The following is a 23076-nucleotide window of genomic DNA, read 5'->3' on the forward strand; positions in this document are numbered from 1 at the left end:
ACGGGGACTCAGCATCTACGGGGGTGGAAAAAGGAGCCACGTTTTCACGGCCGGTCTCCCGCAAAGTCTGTGCCCTTCTCTCCGGTGCTTTTCTTCTGTGGCGTTGACTGTTTTTAAATGAATGTTAGCACAACACTCAGGAAACATAATGTTTGGCAGGGTCTAGGCCTTACATGGAACTGTAACGTGTTAACGTCTCGAGTTTAGTTACACCCCTTAAGTGCATATGGACGATACACTCAAATATGATGGCCGTATATCAGTGCTGCCAAACAGCCAAGCAGGAATAGGAAAAAGTGGATCCAATTATTCAGCTGTTCTGGACTTCCTGGATATATTATATCATGAAGGCAAATATGTGCGTCACAATAATTTTTAAAAAGAGCTTTTGGATCAGGGAAACGTGGCCCCACTCAGGCCTGCTCAGGGCGAGTGGGGGGCTGCAATTCAGCCCACCCCCCCCCCTTGCCCGGCCTAGGACCCTGAGGAGGTGGCTGCGTCCACCCAAAGGAGGCCCCTTCTAATAATCTGCAAAGGCTCTGGAGTAAGTGACCCAATAAAAGTACCTTCTTTCATGCTGTTACTAGGGGCAGTGAGAAACCAAGGCAGAAGATTAAAATGGATGGAGGCAGCAGATAACAATGTTGCCTTCTCAAATGTCTGCTGAAGTAGGATTTTTTCGATGCTCTTCCTGACCACAAAAGGGCAGAGCAGGCAAGAGGGTACCAACAGACACAGAAAGAAATTCACTTTCCTTGGTTTCAGGTTGACAGCCTGCCAAGGAGAGAGGCTGGATTTTTGCCACTGTGTTTCATACCTTGATGATGTATTCTAGACAATCGTTAAAAACCACACTTTCAAGGTAAGCTGGTAAATTGTGGCTACTCAATAAATATTAAACCACAACAACAATTTGCAGTGAGTCAATTTGGTCTCGGTTTCTTCAAAGAAAAGCATTACTAAAATGCAATAGCCACTGTTGAGAAAATACGTTCTCATCTTGTCCAGTGTGGCTTTTCTTTAAAATCATTTAATTTCAGATAATCACAAAATGGTTGCAGCGTCAGTGATTGGTTATAGTTGTAATCCACATGCCACAGTATTTTGTTTCATTTGGATGGAACACTAAAGAAAGGTCTCTAGCCATTTAAATGCCTTCCTTAGGTAAGTGCTACTGGATTTTTCTACCACATTTCCAACTGGACGTTGGCATTTTTGTCCTAGTCTAGGGGCAGCGTTTCTGCAACCAGGAGGTGTATTATTTTTAAGACTCATTTAATTTCAGGTCTCTCTACTTCTAACTACCAGTAGGGGGCCAATTAGGACTAATTACAACAATTATTTTGCATAATGGACACCTGTAACCTATGAACTGGATAGAGACCATTAAATTAATTTCATGTAGGTCACCAAGTAGTAATGGCTACTAGTTATTGTTAATCTAGATGGCATCCCTATTCCTCATCCAGTCTTCCCCTTTCACAACCGCCAAGTATGCTCTCTGTGTATACAGACGTAATGGTGACACCACTTTGGAAAGAAGAAATCGTGGGTGTAAAGATTTCCATGATTATTTTTGGAAAATAACTGCATTTCGTTGGATTATTCCTACAGTATATGGTAGTAAACATGTGATGTGGAATATATTTTAATTGCTGTGATGTAAATGAGGCTTTGGGGTCGTGTTACAGAGTGTTAACGGAAAGATCCAGCTATGACTTGAGCATGCCTGCAGGCCTTTTAAATTGTTATGGGAAATTGCAGCATTCAGTTGAGTAGCTTCAACACCCAGCTCCCCTAAGGCTTATTACAGTTTGGCAACATGATGCCAATTTCAACTAATGTACATAATGCTTTTCTCCTCTCATACTTTATCCACAGAACCTTTCTACTAGGTACAACCTGAAAACCATGAAACACTAGGCAAATTAAGAGCTACATAATTGACACAATTTACCATTCTATTCTTGGCAGAAGTCCTCAGCTGCGATGGGACTCAGCAGGAATTCAGAAAACCATGAGAATCAAAACACTGGTCCGATAATAATAAACAGAAAATGTCCAAATTTTTACAACCCAATTTCCTATTAAAAATAATTGTCTATAAACACTCATTAAGAAACTCATCCAGATAATTTGACAAAGATTGAAGATTCAAGATTCAACCACCAAAAAATTAACTTATGATACTAACATACATATAAAATTTATTGCATTTTAGAAACAGTTTCACTTATGTTTTCGCAGTCACATGGTGGGGCAAACCTGATTCCTTCACTATGAGCCACTAAAACAGAGAATGTATTTCAAATGGATGGCTTCACTGCCACATCAGGGGCAGGTCAGGGGCCTTCTTTCTCTTCCTTGGGTGCATGAAATACAAGTCTATGTCACTTCCTCATGCTAAAGGGAATACGAAAGCAAGATTCCCCAGGGGCTGCCTAGAGCCTGGCACGGCCAGGCCCTCTTCTCATGACGTAGATGAGCAGATAGTACCTACTGCTTCACAAGAGGGAAGACACGGATGTGTCCAAGGTTCTGCCTTGACCATCTCCCAAAGAGCTTGGATTGCCTTAGTCAGAGCTGCAGGACCTGAGAGAAATTAATAACATCATTATAAGAACACCTTTCCCTTCCACCGTTACTAAACTGCATAAGAAGCTCTAGGCTAACAGCCACTTCCTTCCAAGCCCTACAACAAAAGGCATGAAACAGGCTCCTGTGAAGCAAGCACCACATATCCAACAGGTATTGGGTATTTCCATATGGCCACATGCAAAGGACTGTCAGTATAAACACTTACTACTTCAGTGGGAATTATCCTTCCATCTGCGGCAAGGCAGGAAAGAGCAGCTTTGCAGAAGGAAATGAGTGTGACAGGGAAATAGAGCAGCGACACAAATCTGATGTACCTACTTAAAAAACTGTTGTTATTAAAGAGGATAAATTATAGATAAAATGCCAGTAAACTGAATATCATAAGAATATAGAGGCTGAATAACTCTTCTCCATCCTTGTGGATGGCTCAGAGGTTGTTGGTGTGAGAGGAGCGGGGTGGACAGGTGTGGGGTATATGGGAACCTCTTATATTTTTTAATGTAACATTTTTTGTGTGTGATGTATATATCTTTAAAAAAATACAATTTACAAAAACAGATGGGATGGGGATGGGAATGGGGTATATGGGAACCTCTTATGTTTTATGGTTTTTTAATGTTTTTTAATGTAACATTCTTTGTGATCTATTAACTTTAATAAAAAAAAGTGTAAAAAAAAAGTTTTACTTGCCCAGTCACACCTAATTGTGACTAGTTCACAATTCAGCAAGTTCATAGTTCAACAAATTCTCCACAACAGTATTCGTGGCATACTTTGAAAGACCAACCATTTTTGGAAGCAGACATGGCTCAACTGATAGAGTGTCCGTCTACTACATGGAGGGCCCAGGGTTCAAACCCCGGGCCTCCTGACCCGTGTGGAGCCGGCCCATGTGCAGTGCTGTTGCGTGCAAGGAGTGCCTTGCCATGCAGGGCACCCACACGTAGGGGTGCCCCACGCGCAAGGTATGCACCCCACAAGGAGAGCCATCCCATGTGAAAAAAAGCGCAGCCCATGCGGGAGTGGCACCGCACACACAGAAAGCTGACGCAGCAAGATGACTCAACAAAAAAGAGATGTGGTTTCCCAGTGACACCAGATAATGCAAGCGGACGCAGAAGAACGCGCAGCAAATGGACACAGAGAGTAGACAACAGGGGGTAGGAGAGAGAAATAAATAAAATAAATCTTAAAAAAAAAAAGAAATACTAACCATTTTGGTGGCATATTGAAAGCAATAACAGACTCCAAACAACATTAAAAATCACCCACAATTACCATGTAATTATTTCTACAGTAAATCAATACCTTCCAGTGTAAATAAAAGCTGTCTTAGTTAATCACACTCTTTACCTGCTGGCCCTTCAGGACTTGTTATTGGCTAATCATCTGTTGTTCTTTGGGTAGAGTTATTTATTGTCCTGACCACATCCCCTTTACAATTACAGGGCAGAATACTCACGTTTCAGTAAACATGTAACAATCCTTGCCACTTGCCAGACAGTGCGATACTCAATAGCACATACCAAGTTAACAATCAGCACAGCTCAGCCATTCTGGGCTACAGCAAAAAACACCCTTAACAGACTGATCTCAATTTGGCTACATCTCTGGGCAGTACATGAGTAAGACAAGGCACAGTGGTGGAAAACTACTGCAGGACAATATTAGATCTACAAAACCCTACAAGTTCTCAGGTCTGTGTCCATATGAAACAATCTTGAGCTATGTCACTCCTGCTTCAGATTGAATGCTATTTTAGTTACAACGGTTGAGAAGAGGGGAGAGCATGGAAGCTGTACTGGGCCACCATTTTCTATCGAAGTACTTCTGACTTCAAAATCCACAATTCCTTCATCAGAGAAACCCACTCTGATATTGTCTGGGTCTATGTCCAATATATAGTAAGTCCTCAATAATCAATAATATATCTTGATTTACGTAAACCTTGATGCCCTACACAAAACTAAAGGAAACAATCAAATCTAATGAACAAGGAAAGAAAGAATTAAATGAAAAAGATAATATAATATTGTCTGCAGGGAATCTCCCACTACTAGATTTAGCTCATTTGCTTTTGCTTGTAATTTTTTTCAATTGCCTATTCTCTAAAGAGACTTTATATTCTCTTTCAAATTTTACTCTTGAACAATGGGGATATGATGATCTAGCAAGAAGCCTATTATAACAAAATCATGCAATAACAGTCCCCCTGACTTTTACTATGGTAAAATTTATATCTGAAAAATACAATGGTTGAGCAGAATATTCTAATTCTAATCATGGGGTATAAAAGCAAAAGGAGAAACCTCTAAATTAAAAATACAAACCACCAAAAATCACCATTTTATAGTCAACCTGAAGATTCTACAATTCTGGGGTGCCAAAGAAGTTGCCAAATAGAAACTAAAAGAAGTTTAATGTCTTTGAGTATAAAGTATTGAGCTCTCACTAAATATTCATTTTACAAGCATTTATATAATTATCTCATTTAATTTCTACAGCAGCCCTATGACGTAGGTTCTTTTATTAACCCTCTTTTGCAGAGAAGCAAACCAGGATGCAGAGAGATTAAGTAACTCATCCAACATCACACAACTGCTAAGTAATACACTGGGGCTCAAGGTCAAATCTGCAGGGCATCATAATCTGAGCATTTAACCTTGACACTCTATTGACTAGCAGGTCAAGTACATGCAGTCACCTTCGGTAAAATAAAATGGTGGGTAATATGAATTCGTGTGTTTCACTGTGAAAGCTTTTAAAGCAAAGATGATCACCTGCAGAAGTAACAGAAAGATCACTCTTATGTCATCACATTGCTCAGTGGGGCTTTGGTAAAACCCTGACGTCTGATGGTGCCCAATGGAGCAGTCACACAGGCGCTTGCCCCAGCACAGAAACCACTGTGTGAAATCAGTCAAGGCTCAAACTCAAAACCTGGAGCTAATACAAATAATTTCAGCTATTAATTTCACCCTGAATAGCGATGAGAAGTACATATGCTAAAGTACAAAGTATACCTAAATGAAAACAAATTCCGCCTAAGGTTTATGGCACAATTTATGAGAGAAACAGACTTTATGAGTGAAATTAAGATAGGTTCCCATCATCGAGAATGCCACAATTCACATAACTAATCACCCATAAAACCTATTACAAACAAACACTAAGAAAAATTCAAAAGGCATAGAAGAGTGATGAAATTTCCACCTCAATGACTGATAAAGTGAGATATATCAAAAATCAACTGAGCTGGAAAAATGACACACTGAGAAGAGGTGCTTAGGATGATATGTGGTCAGGATTCTCCATTAGTCAAAGTGATGACTCTCAATACATGGATATTTCAGGTCCTCATACCTGGAAACTCAGTTCTTAATGACAGAAGTCTGTCTTCTGACATGGAAATTAGAAGGAATGCCTCCATAGCCAGCCCTTGGAAGGAAAAATGAGTTGTCGGATGAACAGTTCTCAATCTGAACCTTAAGAAAGTCACAGCTATCCTTCCATTTTAGATTTAGATACAAATTTGATACAAACTCATCGAATGCCCTTTAAATGCTTCTTTCGGAACCAGTCTCTTGGCTTCAGATTTACATCTTCTTTTTACCATTGCTTTGGGCCAACCATAACTAATAAAGTTTCTAATTTTTTTTTAAAGAAAAAGGCATTCGGTTTTGCCAAAGGGAAATACTGCTGATACGAAAAAGAAAACTAGATGTCACAGATAACCAAATATCTTATGCCATACGACTTAACTTCGTTAAAATAGTTAACAGCTTCAACTCTCAGCAACATAAAGTTGTATTTGAAATAGAGGAGGATGCTCCATAAAAGTTTGCTAAATAAATACACCTGAAAGAATGAACCTAAAAAGAATGATCTACAGGGAGAACCAGTTTTCATGCCCAGATCTCCAAAGCATCTTTAACATGACTTTCAACTTCCATTGGCATCAACATAAAACTAAAACGCCAACTCTCATTTCACAAAGGAAAGAGTATTCAGATCACACACAAATAGGTGGCGGCAGCGGTGGTAGTGGCAGTGGTGGTAGAAAGGAAACTAGTATGTAGAAGGAATCGTGAAAAGACTCCCTTTTTGGATGGATTTTCTTCTCTCCTAAATTTTTGGTAAAACAATTTTTTTTCTAGGAAAAGAAATGAAATATTTCAGACAGTCCCACATTAATTGGCTAGTGGGGTTGATAAAACAACTTGCCAGCCTTTTAAAGAAAATCTATCAAGTGAGTCCTTCATGCTTTGCCTTCTTTTTTTGGAATACTGAAGCTGAAAAGGCACATGAATGTGCATGGAGAAAGGAAGCACGGCGATTTTAAACTTCCTCTGATGCAGAACTGTACCTACTGGCTGTTTATCTTTCTCAGCATAGGTCCAGTAACTCCTTTTCTTTATAGTTACATGCTACACTTATTCCTCCTGGTGCTAGAGAGCAGCCAGGTTGTCACTGAAAAGGCAAACTGCCTTTCAGGGCTGTACATGCTCAACTTTCTCTTCCCGGTGTATTCATTCTGTCACTTCAAAAGAAGCAGCATCTTCTCAAAAAACTATGTCATCTGCAAAAAGCTAGTTGTTTCTGTTGTAGATAGTGTCACAAGAGGCTCCTCTCTTCTGATACTTCCAGAGTGGGAATTTGCAAGATGCTCTTAAATGCACATTTCTTTTTCATTAAATTGATTATTCATGAGTTAAAAATAATTAAAGAAAAAACCTGAAATTGACAGTAATATTTTTCTTGCTAACCTCAATTAACTTCAGCATCTCTTCTAAATCTCATCATGCTATCTGTCAAAACTGAATCTTGGTCTGAACGCAGAAAATGAAAACCAGTATAGAGAGAAACATTATTATTATGGATATTATTTTCAAAATATAAATAATTTCAAGCAGGCAAGCTCAGGCAAATTCAAAGTTTGTTTGCAATTTTAAGTAAAAAAGGTAAAATTCTAAAAGATTGAAAGTGCCCGATTAAAGCCAAAGGAAATATAGGAAGCAGTGAAAGGAAACATGTATGTGGCTTATGAATCATGTTTGTTACTGAGGTTAAATATGGGGAAAATGTAGTCGTTTTCACTTTTCTCGCAAGTGTATATTTTATTTTTCTTTTAAAAGGATAGCTTTATAACTCAAAAGCAACAGAAAACCAATAAAAAAAGGGGCACTTTTTTTTCCCCTTCTAAAACACAGACTGGAAATGCCGGGCTAAGAGAGATCAAAGGTCATTTCAAAGACAACCTAAAGTCAATTATTTGGGAGCCTATAACTAAATTGAATTGTTTATGAAATGGAAAGTCTGCCCTCATGTTTATACCCTTTTTAAAAATTTCATTCTTTTGCTGAAGACTAGGGAGAGCTTGTGGAACTCAGAAAAGGCCCAGTCTTCTCTCTTTCTTACAGAATGAAAGCTCTAGAAATCGCGGATTCATGCGTGACAAAATATTCCAAAGTGGCAAAAGAATTTGATAGCTGAGAGAGTACAATATAAAGAGCCATTTTGGTATGAAGATGTGGCACCTCAATTAAAAAGCATACATTTAATAATATGATTCACCTATTTACCTAATGGCAAATGTAAGACAGGAGAAAACTTGTATCATCTTCATTAGAGTTGATCCTCACCTCCCATCCCTAAGACCAAAAGTAGGCCTAAGACATCTCTATGCATTGATGTCACTATTTTAACATCAGTATCCTCAAGAGTGTCTAGTTCTACTGTCAGTACTGTAACCTGGTAAGAACTGCCCAACATTTTAATGTCTTTATTTGTGAAGGTGTCAGGGGTTAGAGGACCTCATTCAAAACACAGAAAAGAACAAGTCGCGATAATTTCTCCCCCCTTTTCAACCACAGGGACCTGGAAGTCAATTGCCACTTTACCATTTATTTACTTGTCTGTTTATTTTATTTTACTTTTTTTAGGCGGTGCCAGGGATTGAACCTGGGACCCCGTACATGGCAAGCAGGTGTTCAGCCACTGAGCAACACCCACTCCCCTCAAATGTCACTTTTAGTAGAGGTTTCCTCCATCCCTCCCACCCTCCTTTCCTTCTTTCTTTAGTTGGTAAAAAAGAGAAATTATTTTGGTAAACAGTGGCTACTTGAATACATTCTCTGAGCCATATTAAAATGGGAAACAACCCCTCTGGTTGTAGCGTGATGGAAGACATCATAACACAGACTAGAGCCTGGGTTTTTACCTGCCTGCCACCCCGTTCTCCCTCGCACCCTGAGCCATCATTCATCTTCACCCATGGGACCACAGCAGGTGGTTTAACTTACTTGCCTCATCTCTCAAACAGGGGATAATACCACCTTGCCTCTCTGGAAATAAACGATAGATCTAAATTATCCTGAGGTAGCTGCTAACTCTAAGATCTATAATTTAAGGATTTCTTGAAGATAGAGGGTATGCCTTCCTAATTTCTGTGACCTTGATATAAAGTGTCAACATTTCTGTGTAACATGAGCAAAGATTAACTACACTGTCCATCTTTTAGTTTCCTTTTTAAAATTGTATTCCTTCCTCATCTCATACTCAAAAAGGAAATTAATTCCAAATCTATATTCTTAAATTAGAGTAATACAGGTCTCTTTTTAACATTCCCTTGCTTTTTCCATATGGATTCCATGAAGTTGTAAGAGATAATGCTTTACTTTAGCATTTCAAAAATTTGCCAATAAAGAGGACTCTTTGAATTACAAACATAGATTTGCAAAGATGTATAAATGCCCTTGCTTGACTCACATTTTTTATAACAAAGTAGATGTTAGTGACTAGGAGAAATTCGTGCAATTGAAATTTTGCCACAGATTACATGACAATCCAGTGTTTTTAATGCCCCATTATTTTTTTCAGTCCTGAGTAAGTGCCAGCCAGTGGTTTCCAATCATTCCTACGTGTCAGCTTCACTTCTCAATCTCCAAAAGTTTATTCTGCAGCTGGTCTTTCCATCATCGGTTTCTTTAGTGTGCTTCAGTCACTGGGGCTTCCCTTTGGTATTTCTTCCTTTCATTCTTTTGATTCCCATATATGTCTTTCTGCCTTGCTATTTAATTCCAAGACTGCATTTTTCCTAACATTCTTTTTTATTTTTTAAAGATTAGTTTTATTTATTTCTCCCCCCCTTGCCCCTGTTGTCTGCTCGCTATATCCATTCACTGTGCATTCCTCTGTGTCTGCTTGTATTCTCATTAGGTGGCTCCAGGAACCCATCTTGGAAACTTCCAGAGTGGGAGAGAAGCGATTACTCTCTTGTGCCACCTCAACTCCCTGTTCTTCTATCTTCTTCTTTTCTTCCCTCTGTGTCTCTTGTTGCATCGTCTTGCTGCACCAGCTCTCTGCGTCAACCAGCACTCCTGCATGGGGTGGCTTTCCCGCGCTTGGCAACTTTCCCATGCAGGGTGGCCCTCCTGCGCGGGGCAACATTCCCGCATGGGCCTGCACTCCCTGTGGGCTGGCTCGCCCTCACCAGGAGGCCCTGGGCATTGAACCCTGGACCTTCTCTATGGTATGGTAGGTAGGTATGGTAGCCCAATTGGTTGAGCCACATCCGTTCCCCTTCCTAACTTCCTTTAAATCTCTCATTCTGGAATCCATTCTTATTTACTGAAAGTTTCCGTCCTGTGTACTATCAACTTCCTTAAGACCACATAGTAAAAGTCAACCTGGGAAAACGCCCATCAGAGCTTAAGGAAAGAAGTGCCTCAACACAAAGACACTCGGTTTGGTAAAGTGTCTCGGTCTACTGTGTGCCAGGCACTGGGTAAAGTACGAGGGCTGGGTTGCTATAGAACCCTGTCCTGATGAGGCTTTTGTTTCAATGGTGGGGAAATAGATAAATGAGGTAACATGCAAATAAATAGTTACAGATTGTGATGGGTACCTTAAAAGAATCAAGTTGCTAAGACCGGTGGTAATGAGCTGGGCACGTGTGGTGGGAGGCAACGAGTCTCCAGAAAGGAGGTGGTGTTTAATCTGAGACCAACAAGACGTGCTGGGAGGCACTGAGAGATTGAAGGGCCCGGGCAGGAGCCAGAAGGCAGGTGCAGTGTGGGAGCCGCACCTGCCCTGGGACAGAGAAGAAGCAGGGAGGGTCCTGGAGTGTGAATCCAAAGGAGCGTTAGCTACAGAATGAGGAACTGCGCCACTTCAGCTGGCCATCGGGACCCAGCTCTAGGACAGAGTAGCTAAGGCTGTGCTGCCTCCAGGATAACAAAAGATGAACTACCAACTCCTTGAGGCTTAGCCATGATGCTGCCAAAATCACAGCCTATTTTCTCTACTCCTCTTGTATCCACACAATGAACTTCAGTCACCGAGATGATGTGACCCTATCTGGACCTGACACCTAAAAAAGCCCAAATAACACAAATAGGGAGCTTCAATGCTATAATGATCCAAAGCTTTATAATTAATACATGGTGAGCTTACAGTCATGGGAATTCACCTGTAGCTGTGTCCTGAACCAAAACAGAGTGGTAGTGCTGGGACACAGACAATCAAGAGGCACTTTTCATCTCACATCTAAGAACGAATGAAGAAGGGGGAAGAAACCACAAAATGTGGAAGTATTCTTTTCACCTTCTATTTATGGAAAGGGAGTACAGAAATAAAACAACCCATTCATTTAAAAGAAGGGCTTTACTTACAAGATCAAGACAATTCAGGAGAAAAGCTACAGTATCTGAATAATTGTGTAAATTATTTATTTCAGGATTAGTTCAAACCAGATGAAATTGTCACTATTCTATTTTCTTGGATCTATGAAAATGGCAATGCTACATGGTTCAACAGAAAAGTATGCAAATAATCTAACAGCCTATCACTGATGAACACAATTTTTTAGGAGATACAGGAAACTGAGCCCAGGACCTCACACCTGGGTGGCAGACACTCAGTCGCTGAGCTACATCCATACCCAACACAGTTTGGTTTTGACATCTTACCCCAGCTGAATTCTCTGAGTCTGAGTTCTTCACCAGTAAAGGAGGAAGGAAGGGAGACAAAAGGAATATAACATAACCTGATGGTCACTTGTTTTTATGAGATCATTTATTTTAACTCCATATATGTATTTTTAAAGTGTATTCTGTAAAGAGTACATAAGACATCATAATCCAAAGAACAATCTAAATAAAGTAGGCTTCCTTGCCTCATGGCAGTGCTAAATACATTAACTGACCCAAAACATGGCGTGTTGTCTTGAACTAGAAATCTAATCATGCAATCCAGAAACTCCACTGTCTCCTGCTTATCTGACAAACTCCCCTAGTTAGAGCCAATTAGTATCCAGTAATATTTTGGCACATCAAGGATTGCTCTGATTATAAGCATCTTTGGTTTATAAGCTGCATGATTTATAGCTTGCAGATAAACCATAGGCTATAAATACAATTGGAATAAAAATCCCTTAATGATTTATTTTGTATCCTTATCAAGAATAATCAACTTTGATCAGATACTCCAAAAGAGTTTTCATGTATTTTCCAGTGAATCAAATATCTGGGGGTAAAATAAAATGTAATAAGCTATGGATAATTTCATAATAATTTAAGAAGTTATTGTATGTATGCATGAACCCAAATCATCCAAGAAGTATAATTCTATTTCATTTGCCCACAGCTGGTCAGCTTTCAGGGCCTGACAGCCAAAATATCCATGGTAAACAGTTATATCCTCCCTTGTGAATGCCTTGTCCAGATGTCATACTTATTTCTTCCACAAAGCAAAACATAAAGATAAAAAGTCAAATAGCATATGAAATGAAAAATAATCGGTTGAAAGGTTTAATCACAATTTTTACTGCTTCCTGCTATATTATTTGTTTTGCTTTTTCAGGTAAGCTCCACTTGCAATGTTAATATTGCTGTTTTTGCTACAAAAGTTACAATCTTAAAGATACTAGAAGTGTGCATACACCACTGGTTTCTATATGTCAGTGATACATACTGCTTTTTCTTATGAGTTCAGGAAACTTAATTTAAGCAAATGCTACAGGAATGTACATAAAATCATGTAGTATTCACCTAAAATAATTCTCTTACTCCATCACCCAAAAGAGAGTGGAAAATGACAATTACTTTCAACAATATCAAATTGTGGTCCCTGCATCCATTCTACCTCTTAACATGTTAAGGATATAGGGTCTTTAATGAAATGAAAACAAGAAAAAAATGCAAAAATTATGAATGAGCACAGCAAAATTATGGTTAAAAACAGGTGTTGAATCAAGAAGGAACTTAACAAAATGATCAATAAAGGGCATACAAATTATGCTTGTCCATCTTCTTATTTTCAGGAATTCTGAGTCATGCCTTTAAAAAGAACAGCCCCTACATTTTCAGGTCATGCCTATATGGGAGAATCCTAAATTTGACGGGAAATGACACTAACTTTTGGCAGTATTGGTAAATGCAGGGCAGAGCTCATTAGCGGGCCGAGCAGCTTTTGGGTTAGATTCTCCTGCATATCCTTAATTTGGATTTTGCTGGCCTGTAGTACTTCAGTTCTAGCTCCGGAGTTTCAGGGAACAAACAGCCTTTATGTCTCATCAGAGAGGACCTCAGCAAGACAATGCCATGAGAACTTTTCGAAGCTGCTTCTAACCCAGACGCCGTCACACTGGTCAACGTCTGCTCCATGTCTGCTCAAGATGGAAAAACACCGTTTCTCTCTCTCCCGATTAAAGAGCTGAATCTGTTCAGGGACTAAAAGGCTGAAAAAAGTGAGAGTGAGTGATGGATGCTTCAGGGCATCCACAGTAGCTGCCATGGGGTGGATTTAGAAATCCTACAATTTCACCACTGAGCATCCTCATGCTTTCTCCCCTTGACAGATTGCAGCCCGATTTGAAGAGGGCACTGGGCAACCATGGCTGCAGTTTAGGCCAACCTGTCCAGGGCAGAGGTGGGAAGACTCAGGTGGTGTGGGCCTGCCAGGGTGACTCCAAGCATTCTGACTGCCTGGTAGAGTAAACCCTGAAGTCAGTACCCATCCGGGAGCACCCAGGAAGCCGGGAGCTCGGGAAAGCCTCAAGCCCTCCCTGCCTTCAGCCTAAGTCCCCCTATATCCCACTAATTGTAGAGGCATTTGGGTTAACAAGTTCCTCTTTTAAAATGGAAATACCCCTTGGGAGGGTTAAGCCTCATTCATACCTCAGTGCGAATTCGTTTAATTAGATAATCAGATCTAATTAATTGAGGGCTCAGGGAAAGGGAGTTTTGATTGAGATGGGCCAAAGGGAGGAAAAAGTTGGAAAGAACTGGGGGTGGGGACCCGCGCGGAACTAGGAGACTCCTGAGGATAGCAGGTCAGAGCGTACTGGAGAGAGCCAGCCAGGGAAGTGCAGTGGTGCAGAGGCTGGCCTTGTCTACTCCGCTGTTTCCTCCCGGGTCCTCGGGCGCCAGACCATCACTGAAAATCGCCACCTTGGGAGCACCAATTCTCACTCCTTCGTTCAGATATCAGGATTCACCTGAAGGCTGCAAGCCACATCCTCCCCCAGTTCAAACATCTCCCCAGCACCGTGGGTCTGGTCAACTTTCACATCCTGAGGGAGGAAGGGAGGGAGGAGGAGCGGGGAGAGATGTGCCGCCACTCTCTCTATTTTAAGTGGATCCTGCGCCGCAGTCTCCAGATTTCCCAGTTGGAAGAGACATTCCACTCCCCAGCTCCTAAAGCTTTCCTTGCTGCTGCTGCTGCTACCTTACCAAGCCTGACTCAGAAGGAAGCTGCTGCTGAATTCCCCCAGATGCCTGCCTCCAGAGATGCCCCAGTACAGAAGAAAGGTGAACAGACCAGCTCCACATCGTCACCATCGGATTTACCTGCTTGAAAGCCTAAGAAAACTACTTCTATGCCTTCAGTTCTTTGGCTAAAAATTAGGGCTAAACATGCCTAACGCACAGGGCTGTGGCAAGGCTGGGGTGAGGCTCTGCCTGGCACAGAAAGCGTGCACAGCAAGGCAGGTAGTGTCAGTGCATGTTGGTGACACTCAGCCCAGCTCCTGTGTCCTCTCCCACCTCCAAATCTCGGAACCCTGTTGTGCCTGCACTGAGACTACTTTCTCTCACCTGTCCCTTAGCTTCCTTCCTCAGCTCTCAGCTGTGAGGTCCCTTCTTCTGGAAAACCTGTGATCAGTGCCCCCACGGCAGCCTGCGCCTCCACGGAGCTCTCTTGGCACTGGCTCCATGTGCTGCCCTGTTCAGTTCATCTGTATCCTCAAGTTCATTGTAAGTTCTTTGAGCTCAGAGAGTGAATCGTCTGTGTGTTACAGCCCCTCCCGAGAAAAGTGCTCAAAGACTATTTTCAGAGGGAAAGAAAAGGCAAAAAGACCAACGCAGGAGGCATTTACCCACAGGCCCATGCAGATCTGTGATGACAAAGGAACTGTGACAAAAGCCTATGTCTCTTTGTATCGGTGGCTGATGTAGAAGCAATCCCTTCCGAACCGCTACAGATAATAGCCACAGAATAGCAACATTTTGAAACACTGGAAAAATAGAACAAAATATATTTTAGGAAAACATCTCCACTACTTGGCTGGATCCAAAGAGACCAAAATCTAACACTGTGGGACAAGCAATTCTATTACCAAGACGCATGTTGTTCATTTTTTAAAGGTGAATTTTACATAGAAAATACTCGCAAATGTGTGTAAGGGTGGAATGCGATGGAAGGAATGCTTTCACAATACCATCCTGAGCTACTAGTGGCTGTTGGAAGTGACTTTTTCTGTTTTTCTATACACTCCGTTGCAGATATCAATATGGCCATCTTCTAATAACCCCTATCCTTACAATAAATCTTTATAGCCTCATATTTTTCTCATTAAAAGAAACACAACAGTGCCAAATTGTTCTGTAGTATTGTAGATTGTTCCATAAACAACAGAAGGCACTCATATGGCAAAAACAGCTTTTTCATGGGCTGAAAAAGGAAAAAGACAAGCGGGAAAAGAAATGCTTTGGGGAAAACTTTTCTACGTGCCTTAACTGAGATGTCCAGATTCTGATGGGATTAGGACAGAAATCGCTTAGGCAAGAATGTGCGTCACAGGAGGTAACCAGTCTCGCCACCTCCTCCCGCCCGCCCACAGCAGCTGAGCTGGGTCCCAAGGGCACAGCGAGGGGTGCAGTCGGCATGCGCACCCCCTCTCTGGACGGTCCGCGTGGGCATCTCCGCTTCCCTCCCTCCGTGCCTCCGTCCCTGAGGCTTCCCACCTTCACCGAATCCTCAGGGAAGACATCGTGACCGGGTGAAGGAGGCAGGCGCTGAAGGCAGACCGGCTTTCCTCGCACCCCTGGCTCTGAAACGATCCCCCGCGTGGCCTGAGAGGCAACCGCGCCCTTGACCTCAGGATGGGATGCAGCACCCTCCAGGTTCCCGGGAGGCACCAGCTCCGGCCTGACCACGGGGGCGCCGTTACAACGCAAACCTCCAGCTACTTCCCGTTCTTGTCCCGTGTTTCCTATGGTCTGCTGGCATTTTCTCTCTGAGTTGTTCTATTTTTGTTCTTTTACGATAACTTGTTATCCCATTATGACCAAACTTCCCCACACGGTGTGCCCTGGCTCCCGAGTTACCTCTGGAGACCTGCTTTAGGCAGCTGGCAGCCATGCTTCTCCCCCTGAAACGTCCTGGACAGAGGGACACGTGCCAGGGACATCCACGTTCACCTCACCTGGGGAGGGCCTGCCCGCATCTGCAGACTGTGAGCACAATCCGTAGACAAAGGGCCACACGTTCTTTATATTACTGGTCAGTCTAAGATTCTGGGAAATTAAATACCCCTTTAAAAGGGCTTTTTGGGGGGGCATAAAATCAGAAAAAAGTTTAGGTTGATTAAAGGACCTTATTACTTCTAGTGGTCCTGGGAACTCTAGAGATAACACGGTGGCAGAAGTGTCCCAAGGACGGGGAGCACTGAAGCAACTGCCCAAAGCTTCAGGATCTGGGAATGAGGGTTGTGCTGCTCAAACAAGGTTCCTGGAGTATAACTGGGAAAGGTGGTTACTCCAGGCTGATGGTAGAAATAGCCAGGTCTGTGGAGTCACACTGCAGTGCGCTCGATTTCAGTTTCAGTTCTCTTTTTTTTTCTTTCTACTGAATGGCTGTATGAGCTTGGACAGGTCATATGACCAATCTCAAGTCAACTTTCCCCTATGAAGTGGAGCTCGTAGTACCTATTCTGTTTAACTGCACTACACAATGCTGGGCATACAGTAGTTGGTGCCACACTGCTGAATGAACACATCCATTCACTCATTCAACAGCTATTTACTGAGAAATCACTATGCACCAGGCACCTTTCTAGGGGATGGGGATGGGGTGATGAGCAAGATAGACAAAACCACTACCCACACAGAGCTTACGTGGAAACAAGTATACATGTAAAAAGTAGAATACAATAATTGCAGAAGTAATGAGTACATGAAGAAAAAACTTTCAAAAAGGGTAATGGGAAACAGAAGGATGGTTAGGAGGAAGAATGACTTTGACCTAGGCTGATAAGGAAGAGCATTTCTGCGGAAGCGACATTGGAGCTGACTGACCCATTCAGGATGAAAAGGAAGGGAGACAGAGAGCTGGCGAGTGGAAGGAAGAGTAACTGCAAATTCTCTGATACCAGTGGACATCCTGCACAGCTGAAGCTTCAAGCGCGCAGGGGAAGGTGGCGGGTGATGAGGGTCTGGCAGGGGTCGGATCTCAGCCACTGTACGTGAGAAGTTTGGATTTTATTTCCATGGCAGCCATTGGACAGTTTGAAGCCAGATTGTGACTGTGATCCAATTTATGTTTCAAAAAGATTTCCCTAAATGCTGAGTAGAGCGGGGACCATGGGAGTGGACTGCAGGGAGGGGAGACCATTTAAGGGGTTTTCTGTAGTCGTCCAGGTGAAAGAGAGAGAGGCTTAGTAAGTAAAATAAGTGTATTTTTTCTTGACTGGGATTCACAAGCTGAGGACAAAGAAGGACTTGAGTACCCTGCATTCAGGGAGAGCTGCCAACAACTGGAGCTGACACGGCCTCCAGGGCTGACAAGAGAAGTAGACTGTCGCCATCAGTCCCCACCCTACCACCTTCCGGGTCCTCGGCGCTGGGCAGAGGAGGGGGGCAGCCTGTGGCATGCCATTTCTGGAAAGGGGGAGCACTGGTGCAGACAGGGGCGCTGGCAAGAAGTGTACACATAGAATGGAGGTCCCATCCCTGGGTGGGCAGCTTCTAGGGCCCCAGCAGGCTCGACCCACGCAGAGCTTATCTGAGAAGGGGAAAAGAGACCTGCAGAGGAGGGCAAGCCCAAGAGGCAGGAGGCGGCCCGGAGCAGCCCCCCACCCCCCCGTGCCAAGACACAGCTGTCTTCCCGAGGTCTTCAGATTGGGAAGGTAAATGGACTCGAGATATCTTGCCAGTACCCTGGAAATACACAGCAAGAAACCTGCCTTCCGGGAAACGGACTTTGGCCAGTGGTTAGGGCGACTGCCTACCACATGGGAGGTCCGCGGTTCAAACCCCGGGCCTCCTTGCCCCGTGTGGAGCTGGCCCATGCGCAGTGCTGATGCGCGCAAGGAGTGCCCTGCCACGCAGGGGTGTCCCCCGCGTAAGGGAGCCCCACGCGCAAGGAGTGCGCCCCATAAGGAGAGCCGCCCAGCACGAAAGAAAGTGCAGCCTGCCCAGGAATGGCGCCGCCCACACTTCCCGTGCCGCTGGACAACAGAAGCGGACAAAAAAACAAGACGCAGCAAACAGACACAGAGAACAGACAACCGGGGGAGGGGAGGGGAATTAAATAAATAAAAATAAATCTTTAAAAAAAAAAAAGAAACCTGCCTTCCAGTGTGCGGATCTCAGAAACCCGAGGCCGTGAGGCCAGCCGCCCGCGGGGAGGGCTGAGACGGGATAACAGGTGAACGCTGAAGCCCGAGACCACACCGCACGGAGGCCAGCGGGGTCTCAGGAGACACCAGCCTCCGAGAGCTTATCAGCACTCTGTTTCTGTTAGCCAGAGAGACAGCAGAAATTCCTTAACGAAGGTTGGAACTGCACCTATTCCAGGAAAAATCAGGGGAGAAAAGTCAGAATTTTCTCAATTTTAATTTAATTAACTTCAACCTTAGGAAATGGGTATTAAAAGGCCGATCTTTTCATTTTTCACAGTTAGTGGCTTAGGCCCAGCCTTGGTGCCAAGTCTGAAAACAGCAGTGCTCTCTGAGAACAGAGGTTGGACCCCTCGGCGGTGCCATCAACACATTCCTTTCACAGCTGCGTGCTTCTGCCAGGCCGCGCCTGTCCCCCGCCTTCACGGTTTCAAATCTTCCCACCCTCCCAAAAAAGCTCTGTTGCTACCCGCTTCGTGCAGCCTTTCCCAGCTACTGTGACTGATTCCTTCCCCGGTAACCTCCCCGAGCACTTGCTTTCTGTACACCGTGATCTGACTGGGGATCACACATTGCTTTAAGATGGTTCCTTCTCCCCAAGTCACGGACAACTTGTGATAGCAGAACCTCGTCTTTTACCTTCACTTATGCATCCCATAATGCCAGGCACACAGGGGAGCCTAAATAAATACAAGTGGAATGTAAATGCTGAGCATGGAGCTTTTAGTGAAGAGAATTAAGATTTTTAAATTACGGTTAAAATTGATATAAATGCTAATTTCTCGTACCAAACTCTATCATGATGTTCTCACCAAACTTCCCAAATGTTTACAAAAAATTATTGATATTAATAATCTAATATTGCCTATTTTTAACCCAAAGCCTGTGTAAGTATTCAAACTACAAAAAACGTGATAAACTATCAAAGAAAGGAAAGTAGGAACCCAAACCAACGCTTTTTTTTTTTTTAGGCAAATAAAGTGTACATTTATTTAGGATGAGAAAGACAATCAAAACTTACACATTTAAAAAGTCTGAAAGCTGATAAATGTCATCAACATTATGAAATCCAAAGATCTACCATCTATTGTTATTAATAACAGGCATCCTCTTGACACACCTAAATGTTTTTTTAAACTTTATTTTTGAGGAAGTATTAGATTACAGAAAAGTTATATCCAATGTAAAGGGGATTCCCATATACCCCGCCCTCCCTCTCCCCCATTTTCGCACATTAACAACATCTTTCATTACTGTGGTACATTTGTTCCAATTGATGAACACATATTGACGCACTGCTGCTAAGCATGGTTTGTAGTTTACATTATGTCTTACACTTTGCATCATACAATTTTATAGGTTTTGACAACGTGTATAATTGGCTATATTGTCACTGCAACATCATGCAGAACAATTCCAATGTCCCCAAAACACCCCGTGTTCCACCTATTCTTCCCTTCCTCTCCCCTTAGAACCTCGGGTGACCACTGTCTTCCTATCACAGTTACAAGTTCTTATGTTATGACATTAACAATGAGTCTACTTTGGCCCATGGTTGCCTTCCCCCCTTGTGTGTGTTCATTCCTCAATCTCGAGGATTTGGGACGGTGATGCCCACTCTGCTTCCGACTTGCGAGGGGCTTAGATCCCATGGGGCAGATGGATGGAGCTGTCTTGCTTGCAGTTGCAGACACTCTCTGTTTTGGGGATGGGCATTCCCATCATCATCCTTTTGTTAGTTGTCCTGGTTGAGTCTGATGAATTGGGGGTAAGCATTGGCTGCAACTCTGCTGAGACTCAGGGCTCAACAGGCACACGGACAGGTAAGTCTCTAGGACATATATTTATTGGGTTCAAATAAAAGGGTCATAAGGAACTATGTGTAGGAAAATTATAAATGAGTATAACTCTGTTACAGTGGGGAAATAGGTTAATATGTATTCCAAGGTAAGTCCAGCAGCAGGATGCCGATTCCCTGGGGTTCTGCCCTCTCGTTCCTAGGTGTCTCTAGAGCCCTCAGGAGCACCCCTGCTTGGGCACTGTTTACTGGGCAGTCAGCGCGATCCTCCTGGGACTGCATAGGCATAACCTCTGGAATGATCTCCCGACTCACTTTGAAATCTCTTAGTCATAAAAACTCATCGTATTTAATATTTTCCCCTTTTGGTCAAGGATTCTCCCCTTTTGTTCAAGGTCAGGACCACCTCTTAATGCTGATGTGGAAGATGAGTGTGGTTGTATTTCCTTAGAACACTCATCAATTTTTAATAAAGTAAACACTGTACAAATAACTGCAGAACAAGAGACCTAAGAATTAAGATGAGGAAAATATCTGTCATTTGCCAAATACCTCTTTCCTTATTAAAAAAAAAAGTTATTACATTCAAATCTACAAAAGTCCTTCAGTTTGAAGCGTGGAGTCCTCCCTGGATGACCCATCCCCAACTCCAGCACACCCTGGAATCGGAGCACAGGAACATGGAATAAACTGTTTTCAGCAGGAAACCCAGAAACGATTTACTGCCCCTGCTCATAGTTTCTCTCCAGTGTTAAAGAGTCTGAGGCAGTGCTTTCATGGAAGAATATTTTTGGCGGTGTTATATTTTTTTGTTTGATTTTGGTCAGAAACTTCTCTCAGCAAAGAACAAGCAGTCTGTTTGAAACAAAATTTCATGATTGGAGTCTAGTATATATCACAGCGAGCACCATGTGGTGGGTCCAGAGAATGAGAAGGTAACTATTCCTGAAGCCGATGAAAATGGTGATCAAGATGACACTGTAGAGTCCACAGTTAGTACAGTGCTTGAGTATGTGTTCATCCATTGCAACAAATTTACCATACTAATGAAAGACGCTGTTAATGTGGGGAAAGTGTGGGAGGGGGTGGGGTATATGGGAATCCCCTATATTTTCGATATAACATTTATGTAATCTAAAGCTTCTTTTAAAAAATAATAATAATAATAAATATTCCATTGTAAGGGAGGGTCTGATCTTTTCTCTGTGAAACACTCTAATTTTGAATCTTTCCTATTCATGTAATAAAAGAACTCTATAGAAAGAAGGATACATAGTTAAAATAGTTTTTGAACCAAAAACATGCTAATTCTAAATTTAGGTGAGAATCTGGAATGTAGCAGCATGATATACTTTACTGAAATGCTTATTTTGATTATTATTGGTAGAGATATGCAATCTGGGACTAAATCAAGTTATACTTTTTAAGGAGTGCTGAGGCAACTCATAGCTATTTTAGCCATTTATTCCGTAAGTGAAATTATTTTTGACATTATAAGGCAAACTTTATGAAATGCATTAAATAGAAAAAAATGACATTTTATAATATGGCAGTAAATATTATTAAAATGTCTTTCTTCAAGACCTGACATTTACAAGTAATTCTGATGTTAAATTTTAATTCTATAGACAAGCACAGCACAGGTCTTTAGATATGTCATGGAAATTTCAAAATGCCATCAATATTATTCTGAGTTTTAAAGAGAGAACAATATAAACTGTTTTCAGTTTAGAAGGAAAAATTAGAAATGCACTATATAGGAACTTCTGAAAAACACTACTCAAATCCATAAAGTTAAAAAGGCATGGAAAACTTTAAAATAATCAAAGGCTAATATAATAAGTAAGCTTAAATTAAGCCTACTTCCCTAAGTCCCAGATAAGTGAATTATAACTGTTTTCACATGAAATTGCTAACCATTTGTAAAATGCCATACCACCATTACGTCACAAAACTTGTTGTTTTTAATGAAATAACTATGTAGGGAATTGTTTCTTTTAGGTCTAAAATCGTATCCAACCTATTCTTAACAAGATTAGATCATTCACATAACATGGTGACCCCTTGGACTCCCAGGTTGTCTGGTACTCTGGTAAGTGACTCTCCAGACAATTAGCTGCTGAAACAGCAAATCTTCTTCCTAGAGCATCTTTGTTCTTTTACCCTGCATTTCCAAAAATCTATGCTAAACATTAACTTGTGCCCAGACTGACCCAGATTCCCAAAAAGGTGTCAGACAAGGGAAAGGGTTCTCCAAGGGGCCCATGCCACCCAAATTCCCAAAGTTGGTTTTGAGAAGTGATTCCTTTGATGTCTAATAGAATCAGACATTCGGACGAAAACGGTTCGGTCTCTCTCTCTCTATCGCCGCTACCACTGCTAACAATTATAAGCTTTCAGTGCTCTGAATAATTCACCATCTCATCTGTTCTACTCAGTGTAAAGACAATGTTGCAAGTACAAGGTCACTTTTTTTTTTCCCTTCCCAACTACTAACTGTCCAACCCGAAACCAGTCTGATTGCATGATAGCCTAGTGTTTGATGTGCCTCCCCTGACAGCTTCTTAACAGCGCAGCCTATTTAGCTTAGGGTATGAAAAATAATAAGGGTGCAATGGAGTGTCAGATTCCTTCCACAGTAATAAACACAAGTTCAGCATTTCCCCTTCGTTTTACCTCAATACACTTAAAACACGATAGCATGACTTTTTATTGCAATGTTGACCAATATCAATCTACAAATATATTTGAAATACCAGACTTTCTGGATATTAATAGCATA

At 42.1% G+C, this 23076-nt stretch overlaps 1 protein-coding gene across 1 annotated transcript in view; it reads right to left on the bottom strand.

Annotated features, from left to right (window-relative positions):
• The window catches only part of TENM3 (teneurin transmembrane protein 3), a 682045-nt gene that overhangs the window by 525587 nt on the left and 133382 nt on the right, over positions 1-23076 (bottom strand). The gene's annotated exons all lie outside the window — the stretch shown is intronic.

Source organism: Dasypus novemcinctus, chromosome 1 (genome assembly GCF_030445035.2).
Source record: "Dasypus novemcinctus isolate mDasNov1 chromosome 1, mDasNov1.1.hap2, whole genome shotgun sequence".
In the NCBI taxonomy this organism is placed as follows: Eukaryota; Metazoa; Chordata; class Mammalia; order Cingulata; family Dasypodidae; genus Dasypus; species Dasypus novemcinctus.